The 24,101-nt window shown below is 45.1% G+C and overlaps 1 protein-coding gene across 2 annotated transcripts in view; it reads right to left on the bottom strand.

Moving 5' to 3' along the window:
• PLXNA2 (plexin A2) overlaps nucleotides 1–23,484 on the bottom strand; it is a 498,241-nt gene extending 474,757 nt beyond the window's left edge. For both annotated transcript variants that reach the window (XM_063142969.1, XM_063142979.1), the window contains exon 1: nucleotides 23,114–23,484. The gene's annotated coding sequence lies outside the window, so the exon portion shown is untranslated. The remainder of the gene's footprint in view (nucleotides 1–23,113) is intronic.
• Between the last annotated feature and the right edge of the window lie 617 nt (nucleotides 23,485–24,101).

The raw sequence follows: 24,101 nt of genomic DNA on the forward strand, positions 1-24,101 counted from the left end.
ATCAAAAATTGACTTCAAATGAATTGAATTTAAGACTCCAGTGTCAAAGTTCAGCCTACTAGCTTCTAGCCTGCCACAAAGCACATCACAGAACAGGTCCAAGAGAATATTTGTTTTCTCCCATCTGAATGCTAGAAAAACTACCGGCGGCAGATAAACCCACCCAGCACCAAATTAAATGACTCCCCAGGCACCCCATTAAAACAACACAAGCCCTTGGCCATGCCAGCCCTTTAAAAGAGAGTGGTGTTAGTTATCTTGAATGCTCCCCCACGGTGGCTACACAGAAGCCACAGTGCTGTTACCTAAGTAAACCAGGAAATTGTACATTTGTTTAAATTAGGTTCTAAAATTCTGAATCCCCGACTGCGCAGCTATAGATTTCACTCTGCCGCTAGCACTGATATTATTAGGAGCAAGCAGCAGCGAAAGGCTGCACATACACAAGCCCTGAAAGATTCTCTCTAGTTACTGGATAAATAATTCTATTCCAGGTGTGGGATTATCTTTGGAGCTTGTGAGCAGTAAGCACCGAGTAAAATCAACAGGAATGCAAACTCTTGCTGTCTGTCAACACACTGGTTCTTACTCTTCTTAGGGGGAAGAGAACGACGCAGCACCAAGGAGGAGTGTAAAAGAAGCCAGAGGTCAGAGGAACACAGGCACTCCGATGTGACTGAGATTCATAAGTATGCTTATACTGAACTAGAAGAGCTGCATGGATGGGTTATTCATTCTAATTTGGATATGACTGTGCAACGTCAAAAAACCACTTTAGAAGAGTTTTGTATGCATTGATGTATCAACTAATTAGTATCACCAGGTTGAAGAATTAATTTGAGGTGATGCTAATAACAACACGGTAGCTTTGTACTAACATAGAGTTTTGTTTTGTTTTTAAAGAGAAAAGCTTAATCTCCATAATGTAGTGAGATCTGAGGGTTTATATTTATGGATAGTTCCATAAGGGTATGTTAATTCAGAGAGAGAGAAAGGAACGTAGGAAGCTGTACAAGTGAACGAGTGATGTTGTACACTTCTAGGTATATGCAAGATCAGGCAGTCTGGGGTCATGTCATGCCCCTCTCTGTTCTGTGTGATTTGTCTGAGTGTAAAAGGAGAGAGTATAGATCAGTGCAAAAACACATGCTTTGCATGCAGAAGGTTGGAGGTTCAGTCCCTGATTTCTCCAGGTAAAAGGATCTGATAGCAGATGATATGAAAGACCTTTGGCTGAGATGTTGGAGTATTGCTACCAGTCAGAGTGGACAATACTGAGTGAGATGAACAAATAGTCTGACCTAGTATAAGGCAGCTGCCTATGAAGCTGACAATCCATGTAGCCCACTATGTACTCCTCCTCTAAGGGATAATCTCAAGCAACTTTAGATCTTTAAACTGGAGATGCCAGGATGCAAACCTTATATTTTACCATAGAGCCATGCTCCCTTTAACAGCTTAGAATTCCTAAAACTCATAAAAGATTCTACATAGATTTACAGGCAAGAAAAAAAAGATGTGTTATATGATGATATTCAAGTCTAGGTGGTCTATTTGGTTATCTTACAAAGGGGACATTATCCATCTGTGATTTGCACAAATTGTCCAGAAAGCTGAATACACAGATTTGTATAATAATGGAAAATAGGAGAAGTTGTTCACATATTATTATCTTTGCTTAGGAGAGCAATAAATATGACAACAGGGTTACAGGCAGCAAACACATCAAAATATGCTTGTAAAAATGGTTGGGTTTTTTTTTTTTTTGTAAAGATGTTGAAAAGATGCTCAAATATAGCATAGGAATTTAAATATGTATATCTTTATGATTTGGATTGTCTTAGCTGTGGACACCCCTACCTCAACATGCACACACAATTACCTCCCATTTTCCTTTCTGTCAAGAATGGTATGATAAAGTAATTCACATAGTAAGAAACCTAAAAAGCTGAGTAGATGAAACGATGAGAAGCTATCAATTACTAGATATAGGATTGGATCCTGACTTACGATTGGTGGAGATCCATTAACACCAGAGAGCAAAGAGATTTTTTTGCCAATCCCTCCATCCTGCTGAAGCACCCTGTACCCCTGAAAAACTGCTCTGAGGCTTGAGAGATTCTCCAGGTCAGCATTAAAGGCAGTGCGGTGAAAGGGGAACTAGTGAAAATATTCACCCCTCCGGTGAGGGCCTCCACTGGATCTCAGTCTGTTCTCCATGAATGGAACAAGCTCTTCTATTCAAGGAATGGCCTTGAATTTAATGCCTAGCTTTTGCAATGTTTCTGTTTTATTGTGGTCTTTATTTCAATTTTAATTGCTGTTTTAACAAATATTGTGATGACCCAGGGATTTGTTAATGTAGGACAGAATGACCCTGTTCAGATAACACTCTAAGCCACGGTGGTTAAGCACTTTGAGCTAAATATTATGGTTTAGTGTGTCATGTGAACCGCCCAGAGAGCTTCGGCTATTGGATGGTATAGAAATGAAATCAATCAATGTAAACCATGACTTAGCATGTTAGGCCTTAGCTAGACCAGGCTTTATCATGGCGCAAACCCTGGGATTGTCCTGTGAATCCACATTATGCAGAGGGGATCCCGGGATCAGGAAGGGATCATCCCTCCCTTGCCCCGGGATCTCGCCGTCCCCTTTGGGCCCGGTTTTTCTGCGGTCTTGGGCTGAGCCCAAGACCGCAGAATGTGTGGCCCATTGCCATGGGTTGACTCAGCTCCACGCAATTCCTCACGCGGAGCCAGGAGCTGCGCATGGGGCACAGCGCTCCTCAGGGGTAGGGTGGGGAGAGCGGGGAAATTAATTTAATTTTAAAAAACACTTACCTTTTGGCGCTCAAGTGCTCCTGCGCTCCTGTCGCTTAAAAAAAAAAAGGCAGGCGCGATACCTCTCCTCCTGTGGTCATCGCTCCTGAAGTGTAAACGGAGAAGGGCTGTCGCGTTAAACACAACGCGAGATCTTCCCTCCTCCATCCTGGATTAAAAGGTAGGTCTAGCTAAGGCCTTATATAAACCATTTGTAATCATGGTGGCTACATAACCACAGTTTAAACATGCTTACTAACCATTTGCTGCAAAAGAGTTTGCTGCAAATGGCTTAGCATGTTGTTGTCTGAACAGGCCCAATATAAATATATTAATTAGGTGGTGATGATGATCAATGATAATGATGGCAATAACCATGAATGAATTGTTTTTCCTGGGTCCTTGTGCCAAGCAGCAGAGGGCTTAGGAGCACCTCCTCACCCTCAGCAGAGCACCAGATGACCTCTTCATAGTTATTTAATGTAAACGTCTACCTGGGAAAGTGACTTCCTTCCCCCTCCATTTGCCTCCGCCCTGCTTTTTGATTTCAGAGTAGTGGCAGATCACTGATTAATTCAAGCTTCTTTAATAACCTTTCTGTTTAGATGAAACAAGCTGTCTTGTTTTCTGTATTCTCAACTCCAACTCTTGCTTCTTCACTAAGGATGTTTCTGTCATATAAAAAACAGAGGGGGGGGAAGCATTTTCTTTCCCCTGGTCATGCTAATAGGGTGGAGAAAGCAGCAGATAAGAGCTCCATGGGGCAGTGGTTGCAATGACAGGGGTGATGCTATATGAGGCCCTAAAATACAGGTGGGGAAACCTCAAGCCTGAAAGTAATATCCAGCCCTCCTGGGGTTGAAATTTGGCCCCCTGGGGTTTGCCCAATCACCAAACATTTGGTGATTTTCTGGCTTTACTGCAGTTCTCCACCCCCACCCCCATTCTAACATTTATTTATTTATTTATTTAAAATATTTCTTGGCTGCCTTTCATAATAAAATCCAATAGGGTATTCAAATTATTAAAAACACAGTAAAAACAGCAACAGCAGCAAACCTAAAAATAAAACTACCAACAGAGAACTGGTGCCCTCCAGAAGAGTTGGTCATCCCAGCCTATGAACGATGGGAGTCGCAGTTCAACACATGTGGACAGTATCACATCGGGGAAGGCTGCCATATGTGGATGCAGCTATGACTAAATGTTTGAGGAGGACACGGATCCAGTGAATGGGAGATGGAGCAGGTAATCACAGTTAGGGTCTGGTTCTCCACACATAGTAGGAGTGCTAGGCTCCATTCACATGCCAGTTTGATGATCAGCTAGTTTATTAGCTATTAAGAGCAGGCTATGCCAACAGCATGTTTTCTGTTTGGTTGGAGAACAGTCCCAGTGTCCTGCTATGGCTGAATCAGACTCAGCATTAAAGCAAATCATGGGGCAATCTAAAAAGCAAGGCAACAAAACAAGCGAATGGTCAAGCACAAAGGTTGCAGTCCAGTATGTGAGCAGGCTAAAGAAGGAGTGGTCAAGACACAAGGAAAGGCACAGTTAAGCAGTCAGATACAATCCATAGTCCAGAAGCAGAGAGAAGCAGGAGTCCAAGTGTCTGCAGCACGGATGGTCAATCAGAAGGCATGTAAGGTTTTACAGATGTGTCCCATGTCCGCTCCATGAGCACTTGCCTCTAACTTGTGCGGTCTGCCCCAACGAGCTTGGCCACATGAGCTCTGCTGAGCAAGCACCCACCCTTTTCCCCCTTTACACTAATAATGGCCACTACTGCATGATTTCTGGACCCTCAAACATTTCCCTCCCTCCTATGCCAATGGGGGTCTTAAAGGCCCTATTGACATGTGGGTACCCGATCCACTGGGAGCAGTGACAGAAGAAGCGACAGGAGCTGCGCATTTGACTAGATGTGATGAAGCTTTTAGCGTGCCTGGAAGAATTGCACAATTTCTGGAGGCTCCAGAAAGTGGCTTTCCAAAGGTGGACCCGCACCCAAGTGCTTGCAGGTGCATGGGCCTGCCCTCATGCTGGGTGCGTCTGGTTGGAACTGTGAGGGCAGGCGCGACGGGGTCCACTGTCCTCATGGACCCCACCGGATATTCACAGCACCCCTAAAGGCAAGATCCAGAAAACAAGGCACTGAAGCTGAAAGAACAATGTTGTTCCAGCACTGGCTAGGTTAAAAAAGAAGGCTTATACAGCCACCCACGGCTCAGCTGCACTGTGTAATAGGGCCCTTTTGCAAAAGTCCTACTTGGAAGGAGGGCCTTGCTCCTGAGGACTCCTTTACAAAGAGTAGTCCTTCTTTGTAATCAAGCACTTCTTCTCACAGGAGCCCCATTGGCCTGCCTGTTGAGATGAAAATGCTCTTGGGGGCTAGGTAGTCATCCAACCTTTGCTTGAGAAGCAGAACTCTCTTCCTCCTGTGGGAATGGACTAGGTGTGATCTCTCCTGAGAACCCAGGCACCCCAGACTTCATGACAAGTGTGGCTCTTTGGCATTGTCTGTTTCCGGGTGCTCCAGCTCTTCCTCAGAGGAGGATTCCTTCAGCAGAAGCGTAACATGAATGGATACTGTTGGTTTTTTTATTGTTGTCTTTATGTTTCTGATGGTTTTTTAAAGTTTTGTATACTTTTTAACGTTTACTGTTTTTAACTGTTGTAAACCGCCCAGAGAGCTTCGGCTATGGGGCAGTATATAAATGTAATAAATAAATAAATAAACATCCAGTGGCATATTTGCTGAACAAAGCGTTATGGGGCTGAGTAGATACAGGAATAGCTGCATGGTGCAATGAAAGCTTGAAAGGGATAGAAGGACTGTGATCCTATAAACCAATTACCTGGAAGTAAGCTTAATTGAATTCATAAGCAGACATGAATAGACCTGCACTGTAAAATACCTATCATAAATAAATGCCTATACTGAATGAAATCCCCCAAAGAACTGATCTGGGCCAAGGTGTGTGTTTGTTTGTTTTGCCTTAGGCTACTGGGAGAACTTATGAGGCCTCAAATCACTTAGTAGTTGCTGAGCTCAATACAAAGTGCTGTTTTTGACCTTTAAAGCCTTAAATAGTTTGGGACCAAATAACTTGAAGGACTGCCTTCACCCATATCAGCCTGCCTGTACTTTAAGACCAGAAAAAGATGTCCTTGTCATTTGCCCACATGTAGGAGATCACATGTGAGAGGGCCTTCTCTGCAGTGGCCCCATGCCATTGGAACATGTTGCCATTGGAGGTCTGCCATGCTCCATCATTGCAGGCCTTGAAAACATTATTCTTTGCCTTCTTTTGATATGACTGCTCTTGTTGTTGTTATTGTTGTTGTTGTTGTTGTTGTTTTTCCAGTTTTTAATTCTGGCTTTTATTATTGTTCTTATTGTTATTTTATTGTACTTATGATTTTATCACTTTTAAAACTGTAACTCTTTTTTGTTGATTTGTATTTTATTGCTGTAAGCCACCTTGGGAGGGATTCTGCCCTGAAAGGTGGCCAAGAAATGTTTTAAATAAATAAATAGTTCCACCCAGCCGAGCTTCTGCCAGTCTCATCTATGTTGCTTCTTCCATGCTGCTCACAATTCCTGGAAGACCTCCTTTATTAATTATACCCCTCTTCTCCCATGGTGCACCAAAGCAACATCCTGGGTTGGACTGGGACATTGGTGCATAGTCATGCGGTTATGTCAGCAGTTCTTTGTATGTTTACTTTTGCTGAGCGGTGGATCATAGAAGTAGGCCTTAAGGATCTCTACAAATGTATTAATTGCAACAGTGGGTGAACAAAACAAACACATACTTAATCTCTAACACTGTAGCTAATCAAATAGAATGCACACACTGCAATGTGCACACAAGGCAAAACTGAATAAGGACTGATCTGGGCCCTGCTTCCTTCCCACTCCAGGTAATACAGGGGCAGGTGACCTTTTATTTTTGCAATCTTTCCCATCTCCCTTGACACAAGCCCTTCATTTCTACCTGGCAGCCACAGAGTGCTCCTAGTTCCAATACAGAAAGAAGGAAACACAATGACACTTTAGGGACTTCAGGAAACCTACTGCGACAAAATGTGAGGCTCATGCTCAAATAAAACATACTTGATTTTCATATCACAGCCAGCATTTCCATAGATGAAATACCAGTAAATAACCCCAAAGAGCTTTATGCGAAATACAGAAAGGGAAGGGCTTAACTTCTGGCTAACCCAGTCGGGTCTTAGTTTTGCTGGGGCCCCACGTGTGCAGCAACTGGGCATCTCATGGCTTTAGGACGTGGCCTGAAGGCACAGGATGTAGCAACCTTGCAATACTAAGTACTAATGGATCTGGTCAAAGCCTGGATGCAGGATTGCCTAGGAAGTCCATGAATGTTGCCCTGAGCTCCATCCCTGGGCAAACCCCTCATCAAGGCAAGCCCTTGGAAAAGTGAATGGCTGCTGTGTTGTCTGCTGAGCATTGTCTAGTGAATTCAGGCTCCATGCCAGTGTTGGTAACTTAACTAGTTTATTAACAGGGTTCTATACAACCCTCCAGATGGGCTTTGATTATTGGCCAGCAGCAGGACTTCTTCTAGTAGCCTGAGGGAAATGAGGGTGGATTGGGGAGTGTCTAGAGGTTGGGCTTTACTGAAGAAGACAGTGAACTCCGCCCGGATACAACTCTATGCAGATCGGCTCTGTTATTAGGCAGGGAGCGGAAGCTGCCTGAGGTGGCAAATGCTGAGAGGCGGTGAAGAGGGGCTAGAGTACAGACCTGTGTCCCCTAAGCTGCCCACAGGTTTGGTGGAGGATGCTGCTCCTTTCCCAGTGATGAAGTCAGATTCAGCTGCCAGTCCAGTGGGCTTGTGAGAGGATGTTTGTGTCCCACCTTGTCTTTGGCCACAGCTAGACCTAAGGTTTATCCTGGGATCATCCAGGGTTCGCCCCTGCCTGAGCGCTGGATGCCCTGTGTGGCACCTAGATGAACAGGTTTATCCTGGGATAAACCTTAGGTCTAGCTATGGCCTTTGTCTCAGGCGGCAAAGTGCCCTGGGCCAACTCTGCTCTTATGAGAAAAAGCAAAGCATTGCACTCAGGGACACCACTGCATTTATGAGCAAAATCTGTTCCCTAGGCCCAACTCTAAGTGGGACCATAGTTTCCTACAGTGGTATTGTAGGAAAGCGTGTTTAGAAGTATTAACACCGCTCCAATCTTCTGTCCATTTCAAAGTTGCTTTGGGCTGTAGAGTCACTGAGTCATTTCCTTCCTACATCCAGCCGTAGAAACTGAATCCAGCGCTGCCTGGAATGCAGATAAATCTTTCAGAACCTGCGTATTTGTTCATGGGATTGTTCTTCACACGGACACAGGAAAACCTGACTCATTCCAAAATTCCTAGACCTCTTTCCTCCATCCTGTTGCTTAATCAAAACTAGCTTGTGGGCCATATTCTGCAGTTTTGCTGAGCAAGGGGACTTGGCCAGCACATCAAGAAGGGGGAAATACTGCCTTCGCTGTTACCACCCAAAAGACAATAGTGATGGTCCCAAGCCAGTGTTTGACATATATTTGGAAAGTCTCATTTTTAATACAGACTCAGTCAGGCATCCAGTAATTTCAAGATGTGTGCGTGTGTTGCCAGGAGTTATAAAATCCCCACTTCTGGGTTGCAGGAAAAAATAAATAAATTTTATATAAGAAAACAAACGGAAGCACAAGAAAATCTGCACAATATCCCATCCAGCAACAAGGTGGCTTGATGCTGAGAAAATGTAGCACTTGTTTCCAGCTGGTTCTGCCTAGCAGAGAACTGAAAAGGAATCATTAGGGATGACCACATCCATGAGTCAGTATTTTGCTAGTTTTCTCAGTACATTTTTTCATCATTAAAAGCAAATTTAAACAAACAGAGGAAGGAACTAGTGTCAAACATGTTAGGAGATGTTTGTTTTCAAACATAGAGTCAATTTCTGGCTAAATTAATGATGGTGTAAAAACATTCTAATCTACAGTGGTTAATTGCTACAAGGAAAGGGGCTGGCACTAAAATCTGCCTGGAAGCAAAACATTGTGAGTGGTGAATCCTATTCTCTAATCCCTGAGCTCTGGTCACTAAGTGGTAATGGAAATGCACTCTGTATATGCTCAGAGAAGATCTCTTTTTAGGATTAGATGACACATACAAGTTGTGAGTTGTTTGGGAGCATCTCATGGTACAGCGTTGCTGAAGCTAACAAGATGTTGACCTGATCATACCTTGGAAGCTATCAGCCTGTACCTCATCATGTCTCCTATGAACAAGATATACATTTTCAGAATAATCCTAAATCTTGTGGAGGGCAGGATACCAGATACAAAAGAGGGCAGGTTTCTTGCAGCTTTAACTGTTGTGATGAAGAGGGAATTTCACCGGGTGCTGCCTGCATACAAACGACACTGGCTGAAATTCCCTTTTTTATACAACTGTTAAAAATACAGGCACCCTGCCCTCCTTTCCATAGACACATAGACAACCTGGTGCTACACTTGTGGCCTTAGAGGAAAAGTGGGCAGAAGGCAGAGCTCCAGATGTTTTGGACTTCAATTCCCAGAAGCTCCTGCCAGCATGGCCAATGGTCAGGAATACTGGGAGTTGAAGTCCAAAACATCTGTAGATCTACTTTCTGCCCTCATCTGCATTAGACCAACATCTTATCCCACATAACTGGGCAGTGAGAAAGAGATGGTCTGTATGAGTTCTCCAGATCAGACTTTGCACAGCAGTGAGGTACACTGCAAGGAAAAATATAGAGTAAAGTAGGGAAGGCAAGACCTTGCTGTATGAGTGCGTGCGCACGCGCGCACACACACAGAGCTAGTGCTGGATAAGTGTGCTGCTGTGGAAGTGCATAGGGGGAGTGCAGACTTACCAAAGATCAAAAAATGACCAGTGCCCAAAATGACAGGGAGGGGAAAGTTATGTGCTTATCACTAGTGACATCATTGGCACTATCTAATAGTTGCCCTTGTAACTTACACTTGCTGTTTCTGTGCAACACTTGCAACAGCAATGGGCTGGGAAATTGCTATTGCTAGTACTGCAGTTTCCTAGTAACAAACTACTGTTATTTGAATGCTGGGAAAATGCAAAGGCACTACATTGAAGGAAGATATATTTTCTTGTGTGTAGCAAATGAGTAAGAGCTAACATTCACATTCTTCATGGCAGTATTATTTATTACGCTTATTTTCCACTCTTCCTTCACTTCGGGAAATCTCAGGCACAGCTCTCTCTCTCTCTCTCTCTCTCTCTCTCTCTCTCACACACACACACACACACACACACACACACACACACACACACAGGCTCCTGTTCCAGGCAACGACCAGTAAAAGACCTGCTTAAACTTTAACAGCACAACAGCATCATGTGCCCTCAAACAAATCCCTAGGATTCCCTTTGTCTGTTCTACGCTGCAGGTTTCTCGATGTGACGGTTTCTGTCTTCTGAAAGCTGCACATGCTGATTTGTTCTCATGGAGACAAAATTTCAGAAGTACCCAGCAGAGCTTTTGGAAAACAGTGACTACTGTAGGTTGATGAGAATTACATTAAAAGGACCACTTGCATTTGAAAACCAGAACCTTAACAAATAAATAAATCAGTGCTTTTTTTTTTTTTTTTTTTACAAAAGTCCAGATTCCTTTTCAGAGCTGCGCTTGGGCAAAATAGAAAGAAAAGAAAAAGCCAGCAACAATTCAAAACAGTTGAAATCCATTCACCAAAATCAGTTTGAATTTCCTAACTTTCCACACACAAAAAGAGAGACTTCACACCAGCCCACTATATGTGTGTGTTTGTGTGTGCGTGCGTGCGCGTGCGTGCGTGCGTATGTATACATACACATGCTCACACAGCAAAAACAGGCTTCCAACTCCTTAAACAGCAGCTGTCTTTGCATCTTCCTGAGAATTGGTTCTGGTGCTTTGCAGCCTGGGCTGCCACAATCTGTGACCACCTCCGAGTCAGAGAATTTATTTGGTGGAACTGATGCACTAGAATTGCCCATGCCGTGTGATTTCTATGCTTTGAAAAGCTGCATTGCACAAGCCCTTCTATCAGGACATTATTACACAGAGAGCGGCCAAGCGAATAAGAACTCCGAGGCTTCTCTTTAACTGGGTTGCAAAGAATTTGCAGGCGCTCCACCAGGGCTACACAGATTTAAAGCTGGCACAGACCAGCTTTGGCACAGATCAGCCCGGGCAGATTCTAGCAACACACTGAGCTACCAAGACTTCAGGCTTCCCGAGGCCCTAAGGTGGCATCCAGATTTAGAGGTATGATTGCTGAAAGACATTCAGCAAATTGTTGGTTCTGCTGCCATTACTACAGACCCAGCCACAGTATATACAAATTTCTTTAGCTGGGGCTCTTTTCTCTGAAGCAGTTAGTCATGGTGGGAATAAATGTAATGATGCTAGGACTACTGCCTCTTGGTTAGATGCCTATGGAAAGCAGAAAACTCTGCTTGATAAATCTCATTGACCTGATCTCATGTTCCGGTCAAATTCATCCAACCATAACTGAGATCAGATCACTGAGATCTGCTGAATGTGTCTTCCATTTCCCATGGGCAAGGCTTTGGGTTCAGAATTGACAAGTATGGGTCATCTCTCTCTCTCTCTCTCTGGCAGGATCTACACTACTGCTTATAACGGTTTATAAGGGTTATGACAACTATTCAGGCCAAGGACACATTACATATACCGTTTTCATACTGTTTTAAAGATGTTATATCCTGCTTGGTGTAGATCGGCCCATAAGCAGGATATTCCACGATGAAAGCGGTATGAAAGTGGTATATAAAAGGCAGGAGCCACACTACTGCTTTATAGTGGTACTGAACTGCACTGACGACAGTTGGGGGCGATGACACATCTACATCAAACAGGATATAACACCATGAAAATGGTATGAAAGTGGTATGGTATGTGTCAATGGGCCCCAACAGTTGTCAGTGCACTTCAATACCACTATAAAGCAGGAGTGTGGCTCCTGCCCTTTATATACTGCTTTCATGGTGGAATATCCTGCTTGGTGTAGATGAGCCCCCCCTCTCATTTCATGGGTGTCCCTCAGGAAGAAACACAGGGCATGGCTAGACAGGGCGATATTCCTGTGCGTCCACATGATACACAGGAGATCCTGGGAGCAGGGAGGGATGATCCCTCCCTTTCCCAGGGATATTGCCTTACAGTTTTATTCTGATTTTTCCATGGTTTCGGATCATCCAGAGACTGTGGAACGTGTGGCCTAGCATCACGGTTTTGTACTGGCTCCTCACGAGTAACCGCGAGGACCTGGGACTCAGACACGGAGCTCCTCAGGAGCTCTGTGCCCATAGGGGGTGGGGTGGGGGGAGTAGGAGGTGTGTTTTTTTTTTAAAAAATGTACCATTTTCATAGGAGCGCTCCTGCACTCTTTTCTGATTAAAAAACAAAAACAAAATGGCGGCCGCAACATCGACTTTCTCCTCCTGGGATGTCGTGCACCATGCGTAGACGAGGGTGACGATCTCACGATCATAAAATCATGAGATCCTTGCCCTCCACCCCCCTCGTCTAGCCATGCCCACAGACTGTCCATTGGTGTGGCACTGGCCAACTGTGAGTGGGACAGAAGGATTTTTTAAAAAATCTATTTTTAAAAAATTAAAATGGTTTTAGGCTGCCTTTAAGGTTAGACTGTAAACCTTAGAAGAGCTTCAGTTTTTCATATGAGTTATTACTGAATGAAGAAGCAAGGCGAACGTCCATTGAATTTCATAGGATCCCTGATGACAAGAAAAGGGAACTGACCTGAAGCAAAATACAGAGTGTCTCAAGCAAGCATGAAAACCTCTCCTAGAGGCATTTGTTCCTGAAGGGAGCATGCCTGGAAATTACCTGAATAATCTGTTCCAAAGTGACGGGCCTGATAGTTCTGAGCAAATCAGCAGCGGTCAGCTTCCTTAAGAGCCTCTCCTTGCAGAACAGTCTGTGACTAAGCACTCCTCCCTAGAAGTTTCCTGTTTTTCTCAGCTTCCTGAACACTGGTAAAGAGGAATGAGAGTTTGGCTGTCTTATGCGGATCAGTGGCTATGATGAGGAGGGCACATACAACTCATCTTCCTAACAGCTGATATGAGCTGCAGTATAATGTTGTGGCTAAGAGTGTGACCTGGAAAGTCAGTTGTTTAAATCCCCTGTCTCCGTGGACTCACCAGATTGTCTTAGACACGTGGCTCTCCTGCAGCCTCAGCCCCCTGCCCCCCACATTTACATGATGGGTACAAAACTATATACCTTACTGAGTCATTGAGAGGATCACTGAGAAAAGAATGGAGCTGTTCCTATCCATGTCAGACGCTTTGTAAGGGATGTGAACATTGGTAGTCCTGGGGGGAGGGGATCTACACTACCGCTTTAAAGCAGTTATGACAACTGTTAACAGTTTTGATATAACAGTTTTGACAACTGTTGGGGCCCAGGACACACTGCATATACAGTTTTCAAAACGTTTTCAAAGTGCTTTAAAGCGCTTTAAAAGCAGTAGTGTAGATCCCCCCTAGCTCTGGGGATGAGTTGATGGAGACGGACGAACATACTCAAGGGTGCAGCATCCAAGAAGGTATTAAGAAAGTAACTGGGCAGGAAGCACTGCAGGGGGTCTCAGCTAGGACCCTGTGCATCCCTGATCTTGCTACAAAGGCTTCCTGTATTTTCAATATTCTTATCTTCCTGCTTTTCTGTCTCTGCTCTGGCTCCTTGATCTGCTATCTCTTATCTATTGAGTGGTTTGACTCGCCATCAGCTCACACATTTCAGTCTCGCTCCTGTGTAGTATTCTTCCCCCATCTGAATCTATGTGTGCACCTGTTCTCCTCCTGTCCACTTGCTATCTTTCACAAACAGACCACCTTGACTCTTATTGCATGGATTATACCTTCAGAATACCTGCCTGGATTCTGTGTGCATTTGGTCCTTGATCTAATTTTGAACCCAGCTCATCCTCAGTTATGATCTCATGCTGCAGCATCCCTTACACTGTTCACTTAGTACCTTGCCTCTGCTTTACACTATCACTAGTTTAACCCCATGACAAGACTACCCACATGAAGCTCCCAGATGGCAGGCACCCCAGGGCATTAATGGAAGGCGATATCAGAGCAATCCTGTCAAAGCTCACATTCAAATATTCATTGCAAAGAAAGGAGGAGGAGGAGGTGTGTGTGTGTGTGTGTGTGTGTGTGTGTGTGTGTGTGTGTAACCAAACAAAACTATCACAACATTACAGAAATTTTCCCAAGAGCTAACTTTGAGTATTTGATAACCTCAACTGCCTTCAACCAGCTGGGAAGCAGAGGCTGCCTCGCCCCTGTGCAATGAAACGGCAGCGCTTTGAGGCTGACGGAAAATCCTTATCTCACCCTCACCCAGCCTCACAATCACTTTAGGCAACTAGGAAGGAGACTTTCCTTTCCTGTTAAGCTGTTGGCTTTGAAATAATACAGGAGTCTTGCACAAAAAATTGGAACTCTTTCCCTCTTAACCCACCTCTGGTGGTGGTGGGGACTGGTGCTGAGTAGGGTGACCATATGAAAAGGAGGACAGGGCTCCCGTATCTTTAACAGTTGCACAGAAAAGGGAATTTCAGCAGAAGTCATTTGTATATATGCAGAACCTGGTGAAATTGCCTCTTCATCATAACAGTTAAAGCTGCAAGAGCCCTGCTTTCTTTTGTATCTGGTCAAGAGTGCCCAGCTCTTGCAGCTTTAACTGTTGTGATGAACAGGGAATTTCACCAGGTTCTGCTGAAATTCCCTTTTCTATGCAACTGTTAAGGATACAGGAGCCCTGTCCTCCTTTTCATATGGTCACCCTAGCAGTGCTGAGAGAATAAAACATGTTTTGGATGGGGTGGGGGGGAAACCCTGCTCTTTCTGTCTCTCTGTCTCTCTCCGCCCTTGACACTCCATTCCAGGCCCTCTGGTTGTTTCATTAGGAAGCAACGAGAAAGATTAAGCAGGAGGAGGACTGGGAGGTGAGAGGTCATGGTAATATTTACCCAGATGTCACCTTTCACTTTCTCGAAGCGGGGAAGTTACTTCAAAGCAGAAGAAGGGCTGTGAGGCATAGTATTGCCTGTCTGTGAGGGAAGCTACACTTGTGCGAATACAACGGAAACACTTTCCTGCCTTGGTTTCAATCACTGGTGCAAATGGCAGTAGAACTGACGGCAGTGAGGCCTTTGGGAACAGGGTCTAACAGCAAGAAGAGCTGAAGCAGGGAAAATGCCACCTCAGGGTAGGTTGGGGGAACTGTACAACACGGAGTTGGAAATATCAGGTCTGAGACTGATAGTGTAGTTTACAGCCTGAGAAAGGAAGGAGGAGCAGGAGGAGGAACAGCGTCAGTACGAGCAATTTGGAAGAGCTGGTCTGCTTGGCAACAGTGTATGTGCAATGGGAGATCACAGAATACCTCAAAAAAATAAGCAGAAGAAAGAGTGATCTTTAAGCATTTATGTAAGTTTAGTAAGAATTAGTGCCTATAAAGAATTAGTGCAGGAACTTGCTTTGTCCCCTGTTCTCTCACCACCCTTCCCCCCACATTTTGTATCAGATGTATTAAAGATCTGGGGTAGGGCCAGTGTTAGAGTGACCATATGGAAAGCAGGACAGGGCTCCTGTATCTTTAACTGTTGCATAGAAAAGGGAATTTCAGCAGGTGTCATTTGTATGCATGCAGCACCTGATGAAATTCCCTCTTCATCACAACAGTTAAAGCTGCAGGAGCAATTCCCTCTAGTACAGCTAGAGGGACCAGATACTAAAGAGGACAGGGCTCTTCTCAAACTGGCCTCATGCTGTGTGCCCTAGCAGAGACAATTCCTGGCAGTCATGGAAATATGATTTGTTTGCCTCCTACAGCTATAGCCAACGTAGGTTGTTTACAAGTCAGCCCAAAGACAATAATGTATTTATTTATTTAAGTATTTATATCTTTCTCTTTAGCCAAAAAAGGCTCCTAGAGTAGCTTACAAAGCTCAATAGTAAAACAATCTCTGCTTTCAGAGTTATAATCTAAAAGACAAGACACAAAAGGAAAAGGGGTTGTGGAGGGAGGAGGAAAAAAGTAAACCCAGGGACTAAATCTTAGTTATAACAGCTGCAGCCATTGCAGGTGACACAAGGAGAGTTTGTTTGTTCGGACAACATGCTAGGCCATGGTTAGGCCGCTATCCATTTGCAGCAAATGTTAAGTGAGTGTGTTTAAACTGTGGTTATTTAGCCACCATGGTTAAGAATGTTTCACATAACACAGTGGCCCCGTTCAGAAGACACCTTAAACCAGGCCCGATTCAAAGTGCTGGTATTAACATTCAAAGCCCTAAATGGCTTGGGGCCAGGTCACCTAAAGGAATAACTCCTCCCATATGTGCCTGCCTGGACCCTAAGATCATATTCAGGGGTCCTTCTCCATGAGTTCTTGCCAAAGGAGGTGAGGCAGGTGGCTACCAGGAGGAGGGCCTTCTCTACTGTGGCACCCTGGCTGTGGAATGAACTCCCTAGAGAGGTTGGCCTGGCACCTACGTTATCCTCTTTTTGACGCCAGGTGAAGACCTTTCCTTTATTTCCCCAGTATTTTAACAGTTTATCAACATAACTTTGCTGATTTAAAACTGTATTTTAAATCTGTATAAATCTCTGCACTGTTGCTTGGTTTTATCCTGGTTGTGCTTTTATATTGCACTTTTATATTGTGTTTTTATTCTGTTCTTTGTTTTATACTTTGAATTGTACTTTATGGCTTTAAATTTTGTGATACTGCCCAGGGAGCTTCGGCTATTGGACAGTATAGAAATGCAATAAATAAATAAATAAATCTGTCCACCGGGCCTTAGTTATGCAGATATGGACATTCTGAGCCAAGTTCCTTTTCTTCTCCCACTGCTGCAAGTCAGCAATATTAGGCAGGAGGGACTGGGCAGCAATACCTCATTTGCTTCTCCTCTCCCCTGGAACTGCCTCTGTGTGCGATCATTGGATTGATGGCTTGTCTGACTCGGTGCGCTATCGCTCTGCCTTTTAAGATGATCTGGCCTTTTTTTTTATAATGTTACTCTGATGCCTTTTATCTCCGGCTCTGCATGTAATTTTAGCTACAGCAAAGCAGGATTAAACTTTCATAACATGATACATTTATCTCTCTTTTCATATTTCCAGCCTTCTTTCTCTCACTGTTCCCCCTCCCCCCGCCTCCGGCCCCCAGTTCAATTTCAACCCAAAGAGAAGAAGAGATTAAACTCCGAAACACGAGTGGGGCTGGATCACATCAGAATGAGGGAGGCCAATTCTTTCTCAGCACCCCTTCGCTGGCAGGCACTACCCCACAAAGATGCCAACTGCACCCTTATTTGTTGACATAGGGTAGGGCCACTATATTCTCCCAGCCAATGAAACACAAGGATGGGACACAATTCAGGCAAATCAGCAAGCAACGGACATGGTACAAGGTTAGATTATATTGGATTAGAGAGAGAGAGAGAGAGAGAGAGAGACCTCAGAACTGATATTGTTTGCTGCATTTTTATATTTCTCAGTCCTCCTAATATAGTTTTACTACCATCTGTGATGTGCACTCACAGTTATATTCCTGCCGCAGCAGGGGAGGCAGAAAGATGCTGGGAAGATTCCAAAAGCAGGTCTCTCTCCCAAATAAAACCAGGGGAGAAAACATCGCCCTGGTTCATCCAGGGATTTAGATCAAGGTTCTTTAATAGGCATTGCTTCCCTCCACTGTAGTGCTATTTTCATTTGTAGTTGGGACTTCCCAAAACAGCAGGTCACACGCTGTATACATTTTGGGGACACACAGACCTCACTGCAATGTCATATATATAGAAGACCAAAAGATGACCAATTTTAGCAGATTCGTAACGGGGTTTTCCTCACATTTCATATATAAAAAACACTCTCCCAAGTATATTCACCTCTATCTGCAGGAGCCCCCTCTAGTGGGAAAAGGTGGCACTGCAGGATTCACAACCCATTCACATGAACTGCAAAAGATGAAAGTGGGGAGGGGGACCCTTTGGATGTTTTGAGGGTAGACAGACCGAAAGGTAGAAACAGACATTAAAATCAGCAAAGAGCTAAATATAAAACCCGTGGCATTCTTCATCAATGGCTCTATTTTGCTAAGTTTAAGATTTCCTCCAGCTGACATCACCTGGAGATTTATATATAGCTAGGTCTTTCTTGTGTCCAAATTCTATCAAAGAGTAGATGCATTACAGGCCTGGTGGGGGCCATCTATTTCGGAAAGGAACACTTCCTTTTGAATAAAATAAATATCGCCACTAAGTCCTGTTCATACACGAATGGATTGACAGGAAGGATTCTCTGTCTCTTTAAGAGTTCTGGATCTGAAAAAGGTGTCAGAAGAATTGGAAGAGGAATTGGAAGTACTTGGCTGACATTTCCCTCATTGACATAAATCGGACCTTGGAGCAAAGTGACACCAACAGAAAGAATTTATGCCGGGGAACAACCACCTCCTGCTATCAACGTGGACATCCTTAGATCATATCTGCGAAATAACAGGGCTAAGCCTCCACTGCATAGATTGGAAACTGAGGTGCAGAGAGGGATGAGTGGTTTGGATCAAGCTTTGTCAATATGTGACAGCAGTGGAGGCTGGTGGTTCCGATTTCAGTGGGGCAATGAATCCACTCTGGGTTTCAATCAGAACTCCAAAGTAGCTGTCCAAGGTCTGACTGAAACCTGGAGTGGATTCTTCACCCCACTGACATCGGAGCTACCAGCCTCCACTGTGTGGGACAGCACAGAACTGAGAGCTTTGGTAGAGAGCTTTCCTCTCACCAGCCTTCAGATCCTCTGTGACATGTTACTTTATACAATTTCTTTTTTCTTTTTAGCTCTTCAGGTATTAACCTGAAAGGTGGCCTACAAATAACTTTTAACACATAAAATAAATAGCTGCAGTGGATGAATTTTCTTTTAAAAGTCATGTTAAACCAGTTTTTTGCAGCGTGGTGACATCCAGATGGTTCAGACTCCAGTTCCCAGCATCCCCAGGCAGCGGATTGTAATCCAACACATCCGGAGAGGACCAAGCTGGGCAGCAGTCCGCACCTCACAAGGACAATAATCTGCCTTAATCCTCCTTTTAATCTGATGTTATTATCATTGAAGCTTTCAAGAAATCGCTTTTTCTAACAACAAAGAACTTTCTTTCTTTTGCCTCTGCCTCTGAGGGCTTATGTTTCACAGTCACTGAGTTCAGGTCATATTTGGGGCAAAAATTTGAACCCCATAAAGACAGTTGAAAGTGCCCTGAACCTCAAGGAATCACCATCTGGGAAGAGCAGTGGGCCTAAACTTGATTTTAACTAGGGCTGTTATTGGATAGGAGGGGTTCTCTCCTTATCAATATTAGTAGAAAACTTGAGAAATAACCCCTCCTCCTCCTCATCGGCCGTCTTTTCTTCCTTTAGTAAGCGCCATGGCCTGCAAGCCAAGCTGGTTAAGAGATTAACACTCTAAAAACCACATTTACCCTAATTAGCCATGAAATCTTTGTAACTAAGTGAAAAAATGTTTCCCTTGAGGGAGTTTTGTCCATTCACCACTGTTTGAATTGTAGTTGTGGGAGGGGAGGGGTATTGGTGGAAGAAGGAGAATACCAAGAGGGAGCAAAAATAATAAAGAAAATTCAGATCTAATGAATTAATAGCAGAACGCTCGGGGGGGGGGCTCAGTGGATGTCTTATACGAAATACAGGCACCTCAAATGAAGAAGGGGTGGGGGCTTCTTTGTGGTGTGTCGTCCCCCCCCCCCCACAGCCCTAGCTGGCTCAATGGACAGTTGTGAATTATTTCTAGTTAACAGACTGTAACACAATGCATGGGTCTCCATGACTTGGAGATTGGCTAGCAGTTCCTGGTTTTCCCATTTGTAGTGATGGACAGAAGTACATTGTACCCCCTGGCTATGCATGTAGACAGCTGTGTGCAGCTATACGAAGAGACAGCTGGGCAAGTGGGGGGGGGGAAGCATCAGAAAGTAGGGCCCCGTGTTGAATTGTTTAAATATTATTTTACAGAGGGAGAGGGGGGCAGAGAAACGGTTTGCAAAGCAAAGAAGGATGGGGAGAGAACCTCACCACAACTTAGAGCCATAAATATTTCATGTCAGCGGAATAAGGATGATTATATTCCTGCCAGCGCCTTTCTTGTGTATTTTAAACGTGTCACCGCCTTCCACTCTCTCCCCCCTCTGTTTGTGTGTTTCTTGTAACGTGCCCATGAAATAAAGATTAGCTGAATAATCAGGAGTGTTTGGAAATGGGAAAAGGGACTGTCTCAAGAGCACCGCTGGCTCAGGTTGAGGAAGAGAACCAGAGGGAGGGAAAGCGAGAGAGCTTTAGTCTTATTAGCGTTATTATTCTTTTAAAGGATGCCCAACAGGCAGCGGAGTAAAATGTTCCAGGGACGGAATAGGAAGATCAGGAGCGAGAAACTGGAGGATGAAGCTTTACTTACAGCGCAATTGCTTAGATATGGAGCAATGGTCAAGGGTGTGTGTGTGTGTGTGTAATTTCAGTACAAGTTAATCCAGGGCAAGGTTTGAATTGGACTGCAAACAAACTGCACATGAAAACAGGGGAGTCCATACTTTAGTGTTTCTACTGGCGCTTGGCAGTCTTTTGGACACTACTGAGAAGGCCCACTTTCAAACTGTTGCAAAAGTGGGCAGGAACACACAAGGATGGCATATCAGCTGTTCTTATGGAGGCTCAGAAAAGTAAATCAACCACATTCATTCCCTTGCTGGAGTACCAATATAACATGATGGGGCATTCTGGCAAACCATGTACATCACTTCTGTCACTGCTCTGGAGTGTTACACACTGGCATCAAAACAATGGCCCTAGGATTCTTTTCAGCAGCATCAGCTCAAGTCCTAAACATCACCATGGGATGTGAGGAATGCCTCTTGCCTGAGGACAACTAACATCTCTGGAAGCCTTCAAGCAATCTTGCAAATGAGCGGTAAGCAGCAACTGAGCAGAATTTTTATTTTTTATTTTTTTACCACTCCTCTCAGCACTGGGGCTCTCAGATTACAGGAGACACCTTCCAAAGACCCTGTGGTCCATGTGTCTCCACCACAAACCCACTGCAAATATCCTTTCCATTTAGCAGCACTGCCAGCCAATTTGTCCAGTGCTCAATGTAATTTGCCAAGCAGAGTTTAAGAGCCAAAGGCAGGTGGAGACATTTACTAGCCAGCCTGAGAGTGATTGGAACTGTTGGGTTTATTCTTGGCTTGCTTGCTTTAATTTTACATTCTGGGAAATTCAGGCTCTTCAGCTGAGGAAATGGGCAAACTAGAGGGTTAAAAGAGAAGCGTCAGGCAGGGTGAGAGAGGGAGAAAGAGAGGAAGTAGTTCTATCACATTTGTGGAATCTGTTCTGATTCTAAAATGGGATCTGTTACATCTTCCACAGCACAAACTTGTTAGAAGTTGGGCTGGACTAGGGATGATCCAAAAATAAATATGTCAGAGCAATCTGGGGCAATGAAGAATAAATACGGAAACTATCTTGGTACAGTGAATGTTGGATAGAGTCAAGCAAAGCGCTTACATTTCAAAACCCAAATTCCATACCAAATTTTTATCCATTCAACTGGACATTACATCCCAAGTTGACGTTGGCTGTTTCCAGTTAGTCAACAGAACGATGTTGGAAACGTCGTGTTTGACAGAGAGTATGAGGTTTCACAGAGGGAATTAAAAACCTGGCCACAGGGGATACAAAGGAAATTAATTGTTTAAGGTATTGACGTTGCTGACTTTGAATGGCATTTGCTCTGTTAGGGATATATAGCCATCAGCCTCCTGACCACTGAAGACAAGTAGGTCATTGACTAAACTTGGTGAGACAGTGTCATCAATGAGGCTGTCCAGTCAACAAGAGCTCATAAAACACGATCAGTCAGAGCTGCAGAAGTGACCCATTTCACTGACAAGTTACACAAATTCTGGAGAAATGCGTGCAAGCTCAACATTACCGTGTGTGTGTGTGCACATAAAGAAATATGCAGACATACATTAACAGACACATACCCACAGACATACAGTGAGGCACCTTTCATAGTGTTTTATGTCTCCATACATGGTGAACAACCCAGCTCCAAAAGACCCATCTTTTCCCATACCATGTGGTATCCTTCTGTTCATTATGAATCCATGGGCTTTCATCTAATGCCACTGTGTGCTGTAGCATGGATGCTGAAACTATCCATACTCTCCAGAAGCACAAAGTTTTGGAGCAACCTGCCCTGCAAACAAGGTCCCCAGGGGCGGGCTTCCCAGATTAAACTGGGCAAAAGGGGAATTGAAGCGAGGGAATTGAAGCACAGTCTATTTACTGTGCAAATAGACAGAAGAGATTCCGTCTTCCAATGGACACATGTACTGAGCAAACGACTTGGGGATTTGGTGAAAATAATAATATGCGGCGCTTGAGTTTCCCCATTTGAAACATACCGTTCACTTCCTCAAGAGATGTTCCTAGACCAGGAAAGATGTTTTCATAGGACTATATCACTGGGATGTGAAAACACTTCAAGATCAACCACACTGGGAACTTTTTTGAACCTGTTTGCTTCCTCTTGTGCACTCGGCTCCACCAGATGCAGAGCAGGCTGTAGAAAAGAGCAGCCCATTGGGTTTTTGGAGGGCATTTGGCAGCAGAATACCAAACCCCAGCAAACCCTCACCTGGAGAGGTGTGAAACCTCCTTGTGCGACTATAGGAGCCTCTTAGGAGACCGTCCCCAAATAGAACTGGGTCCTAAGGGGCACGCGTCTTACTGGTTTGAAAGGGAAACCTCCTCTCAGTCCTCGAAGTGTGACCCAGCATTACGCTGCCTGATGGAGCCTTAATGGTCACTAAGAAAACCAAATTCCACCCTATCCCTGTGAGAGGAAAGTGCTTGGAGAGACAGGTGGGATGATGATGATGATGATGATACTAATGATGATGATGAATTCTCACTGCCATGTTGTGTTACAAAGAATTTCAAGGCTAGATTGGAGAGGGGTGGGCGGAAGACCAGGATTCCACCTCGCGCTCCCCCAGAGCCATGCAGAAGAAGCGGGAACCAGGTTTCCGCGGAAGGCATGGGCTGCCCCTCCGCCAGCGCTGGCCGGTCGCCCGGCTCCAGAGACTTACCCAAGCTCAAGAACGCCTGTCGCCTCTTTCCTCGGGAGCCCCCCAGTTTCTCCCCACACCTCCTCCTCCTCCTCGGAATCACGGCGTGGTAATCCACACAGCGCCCGAATGCATTGAAATCCACCTCAAGTCAGCCCCGCTGGCATTGATCTGTATTCCTAAAGTAGCTCCGCTCGGCTTCTGCCTGGGATGGGCTCCGTCAGGCAGGCATCCCTCCGAAGCGCCCCTGCGCTGGTGGCTGCCCAAGATACGCGATCGCAAGCAGGCTCGGCCAGTGCTCTCGCCGGCTCAAAGCGTTTGCCCACCTAGGTATATCCTGACTCCTCGCCTGGCACCAGCGAATTTCCCCCTGGGCTGTTCTGCTGCTGCCGCCGCCGCCGCCGCCGCCGCCGGTCTCTTCACGTTGTCATTTCCTCCGTGGATGTGGATCTGCTTTTTCCTCTCCCTCCCTCTCGCCCCCCTCCTCCCTCTCCCTCTCTCCCTCTGCCTGCCTCCCTGCCTTTCTCCCAGTGCCACAGCCACCGCGCGCTCCTTCCTCCGGCTCTAGACTGGCACTACGCTCAGCTCCCCCCCATCGGCGGCGGCGGCGGCGGCAGCTCAAGCCGGCCTCCTCGTATTACCATGTAGCTCATTAACATACACTCACCGGGGGTTAACCCTTCCCCAGCCAGCGCCTCAAATCCCAGGCCTTCCCAATTTGCTGCAGTCTCTGCCCCCCCCTCTCGACCACCCCCCTCTGGCGACGTCACAGACAAACGAAATCAATGGGGGGGGGGGAGCGAAGAGGCAGACATATGTTTAAAAATAGATCGGCAGCCGGTTTTGTCCCCGCTGGGCCAAGGGAAACGAACCCATCCCTCCACGCAGCAGTCGGGCTACCTTACCGGGAGGTGGGGGGCATCCTTTCCTATGTTTGCCAATAAATAATAATAATGAGGAGGAGGAGGGGGAGGAGGACCCCCCCCCCAAACACCCAAGTTCAGTAAAG

The sequence above is a fragment of the Elgaria multicarinata genome, chromosome 1 (assembly GCF_023053635.1).
Source record: "Elgaria multicarinata webbii isolate HBS135686 ecotype San Diego chromosome 1, rElgMul1.1.pri, whole genome shotgun sequence".
NCBI classification, from domain to species: domain Eukaryota; kingdom Metazoa; phylum Chordata; class Lepidosauria; order Squamata; family Anguidae; genus Elgaria; species Elgaria multicarinata.